The sequence below is a fragment of the Propithecus coquereli genome, unplaced genomic scaffold (assembly GCF_000956105.1).
Source record: "Propithecus coquereli isolate 6110/MARCELLA unplaced genomic scaffold, Pcoq_1.0 Scaffold182, whole genome shotgun sequence".
NCBI lineage: Eukaryota > Metazoa > Chordata > Mammalia > Primates > Indriidae > Propithecus > Propithecus coquereli.
This window is the reverse complement of record NW_012142968.1, coordinates 554,809-559,489: the sequence shown is the minus strand read 5'-3', so window position 1 is coordinate 559,489 and position 4,681 is coordinate 554,809.

Here is a 4,681-nt window from a genome sequence, read left to right as displayed (position 1 = left end):
TACATTGGTATTTCTTGGAGTCTAGTAAGTAGATCTTGGGATAGAAACTAATTGTAACAGTATATAAGTTAGATTAGTTTTTAATTAAAATATTGGTACTCTAAGTTGGTTGAGGGTGTTACGCAGCAGGGAAAGTGTGAAAGGTAACCAGTAGAGCCAATTGTGCTCATTATTGGTTTGGTATGAAAATAAAACGTACATACACACATACATCTGATCATGGCTTATTGTGGGACTACATTGTAAATGGTACAGCACTCCCTTTTCTGCCATGCTCTGAGGAAGAGGGAAACATTTTTCTACTCCCCTTCCCCTTTCATCTCATTTATACTCCTCTCCTCTTCTGTCCTCTCCCTTCTTTTCCTTTATTATCATCAAAACTGTTAGCAAGCAAGACACCTCAGCATATCTTGGGCAAAAGGTGAGATTTTCTACATATTTTACTTGCATTTTCTGCTTCCAGTGTAATTTTTTATCTGGTTTTGTGGTGGGGATGGTGAATCCTGTTGGTTTTAGTCACTTGTGAGTTCACTTTGAATGTATTCATATGCTATGTAATACAGTAGTTTCCCTTAAGCCTGATTAAATGGAGCTGATTGAGCTTCACAGCAAGCATGCTGCCGGAATCTGCTTAGCAAGAAGTGCTGTTGAAATTGAATGCTTCAGTAGACAAACACAGGCAAGTCTATATACTTCTTTATGTGCTGGATGATATGTTGGTTTTATGTTTGTGTAGCTTTTAATCTCTTAGATTAGGTGCTTTTTATTTCCTTTAAAATTAAATGATGTCATGTGGTCAGAAATCATGCATGTATGCAGCACTTATAGAGAGTTTTCAATCAGCATCCCAGGAATGCCAATGAGGGCTGGAATAAAAAATCGTGCTAATGTCAGTGAACCTAGTTAATTGTCTGGTTTCTTCCTTGTTTAGTGTGCATTTGTTTTGAAAATGCCTGTATTTTAGGACAATCACTATTACGGTAGAAAGTACAGTCTTTGCTCAGTGTAGGGATTGTGATACAAAATGACAGAGGCTGCTTTTTCTGTAAGTATACTGAATTAGGGAAACTCTTTAGGAAAACTTAGAAACCGTTATCTGGCTATTCATCTGTAGCTCATGATATGTTGGTAGAAAAGTAGGAAAATATTTTCTTTTTATATGTAAGTGCATTAGATGCAAGATTTTTAATATGGGTAAAATGTTTACAATCACTACTGGATATGAATGAAGTCAGTATTTGAAAATTAGAAGCAAAAAGTGACATTGGAGAAGAATCTGGGTTTTTCTGCATGATTTTATACTATCCCAATTTAATTAAAAGCATATTTATTATTTCTGCTGTAGCAAATCAAGTTGTTTGCTTTTAAGGAGCACAAATAGACTGCCTACATACCTGTTACCCCAGAATTTTTTTTTAACCTTTTCCCTTTTTTGGGGAAAAAGAAATTCTGCTGACTTAGTAGGATTGTGACATCTCAATATTCATGATACATGGGAAAAAATCTGTCATTTAATGCTAATTTCAATTTGATGAAATATGAGCACAGAAATAGATATTACTAATATTAATATCAATGAGTAGCTTGTCTAGAGAAATGAAAATGTTGTAGTTTGTTTCCAGAGCACTGTGGCTGTCAACTCAGAATAGTGGAAATGCTAATTACCGCATGTGTTTCATCCAAGATGATTTCTGATGTGAGTAGCTAGATGATAGATACCTGTGCATGCATATCCAGACAGAAACAAGCCCTCTGTCAAAAGATGAGATGTGTTAAATGCCAAAAATTTATCAATATTTATCATTTTCAAAATTTGAAAGGGAAATCAGCAAAAGGAAAATTTATGATGTCAGCAAAGGCTGAATCAAAACCTAGAATGATAAAACCCAGTTGACAAATTAGATAATATTTGTTGCGCTTTTCAAACATACACTGACAGCTTTGAAGAAAATTTTAATTAAATATTGGCTAATGTATTTGTCTGTTATTAGTAACTACCTATATATTTCTCTGTTTATTAATAGTTTGCCAACTCTACATATTGTTTTTTCTTAATATACAATTAGACTTTTCATACTATTATTCTTCAGTTGTAAAATTTGTTAACATAAATAATGGGAAAAACATTTAGTAGTCTAAGACTTCTGTGTTTTCCAGTGCTCTAACATGTCCACTGAAAGTAACTTATTAAATAAGACAATTTGAAATCATCTCATTGTAGTACCCAGTAGGTTTGTAAATATGAGTGAAAGTATAAATAAACTGCCAATCCTCTGTTACTAAATTAATATTCCTCTTTTTGAGACCTGTAACTATCTCAGGGGTACTGGCTCTACATGTATCCTGGGATATATTTTCTAACTGAAAAAAAAAAAACTCAGAAAAGTGTATTTTGAAGTATTTACATTTGATGTTGCTAAGCCTTTGGTGTGCATTTTCATTCTAAGCAATGCGTTTAAAGGCTTAAGTAGTATCATGGTGCTCTAGTTTTTTATTTAGCAGAAGGAAAATTAGTTGAGAAATAACTTTTCTGTCATTTTCCTGATTAGTGCCACTTTAGTGCTTGCATTTGACAGATGGCTATTTCATTACTAATCAAAATGAAACTCCAGAGTATTCCTGGTATTCAAATAATATGTACCGGCTCCACAGGAATTGCCTCAAACTTACCCACTGACTGGTATTTACCTTTTAAATATATTGCAATGCCAAAGACTGATTAGAGACCCTCATTTGTTATGCCCTGACATATTCTGGCTTCTCCTTGGGGTTAAATGTATTTATTTAAGATCTACAATGTAACTGTAAAAATCAGCCATTTCTAGAATGATGTCATATATATATTTATACACACACACACATATGTATACATATACACATATGTATATGTGTATATATATATATACACATATAATTTCAGAATATCAGAATATTATAGGAGTACAAAATTTCAGTTACATAAATTGCTTCAGTATCATTTGAGTCCAAGTTATAAGTGTGTCCATCACCCAGATAGTGTGCCTCGTACCCATTAGGTGTGAATTTACCCATCCCCTCTTCCCCACTCCCGAGATATTTTTAAAATCATTTTTTTCTAGTACTGATGGTAGTGGGGTTTCTGTTATTTATTTTCTCATTTATTAAAAGGATTTGTACTGTAAAATTTGAATTCAGTCAAAAGGTTACCCTCAGGGATCCAGAAGGCCACATGTGGCCCCTAGGCCACAGGTTCTTCACCCCTAGCTCAGATACATATATCCTTTTGAGATTTTCCTTGGGAAATAGGAGCTAAAGGGATGAGGGTACATTTCATTATCGAGGGCTGATCCAGAAGGTTTGGGCAGACTACATCATGTTACATTGCTAATGCACAGCAACAACTGAACAAATCACCAGGTATTAAGTGTTCACTGTGTGGCAGGTACATGTAGGAAAAGTAGAATGAAGCTGCATGTGTTATAATCTGTTCTATTGTTAATTAATTGTTTAAGTAAAGGCTAAAGCTAAGTGCTATGTCTATTTGGAAAGTGCAATTACTCTGAGAAGCATTGGCTTTATGTGGTCAAGGCATTTTTTACATACTGATTATAATGTAACTGTTATGAAAGAAAACACATTTAATAAGCAATTACAGGGTTTTTAAAAATGTTGCCAACAACTAAAGGACACGGGGAGCACTGTAGGGGGGGAAGGGCATGCCTTTAACCCGCACTTGGGTGAGGCAGAGATAAAGTGTAACCATAATGTTTGTACCTTCACAATACCCTGAAATAAAAAAAAATATATATATATATTGCTAACAACAGTCAACTCAAAGTTAAAGATTTCTTATACAGTTTCTGGATTATCCAAATTATTGGTTTTCCCCTTTCTTCTCTTGTTTATTGCTCCTTTTTCCCTCCCTAAAGCCTGGACAGGTAACACTTTATACATTTCATTTTACTACTTTGATTTCAACTAGCCATGCCATCTCTACACACTGATATCATATCATGGCTAATTAAAAGTTGGCTATAAATATGAAAATATAACCTAAGTATACTAGTCACATAAAAAACACTAATGTTTTTATTCTAATTTCAAAATGATTAGAACTTTCATAAATGCAAATGTAAAAAGAAAGGCAGATAGCATAGAGAATTTTGATACCATATAAAGCCCTGATTGAGTTTTATGACTTAACACAAGAGTTTGAAACATAGAGGGCAGTTGAATATTAATCAGTAACTGTGGAAGGTTGGTGGAACACAAATAAAAGAGACACTACAATTTAAGATGGAGTCCCTTGTACATCCAGTAAAGAGATTATTAATATGTAAGCTTCTAGGTAGCATTAATGGTGCTTACCTTGCTGATCTGTAAACCAGTTTTGGCTATATATAAGATTATGTGGGACTGCCACCAGCAGGTAGGTTTGAATTCCTTCTCCCTTTTTAAAACTAAATGTAAATATCATAAATATCAAAAGTAGAAAAAATAAATTTAAAATTCCAGCTACTCAAATCTGTTGTCATTACTGAGTATTTGATTTTGTGGAAAATAAGAAATTATGAAAAATATCAGAAACATGTGAGTAAAGAAAATAGCAATTGTATAGCAGTCAAATGCTGGGCAACACCATTAATGTGGATGAGATATTAGCGGATAATGAGAGATTTCTCTTTTTAAATGTGCCAAAATC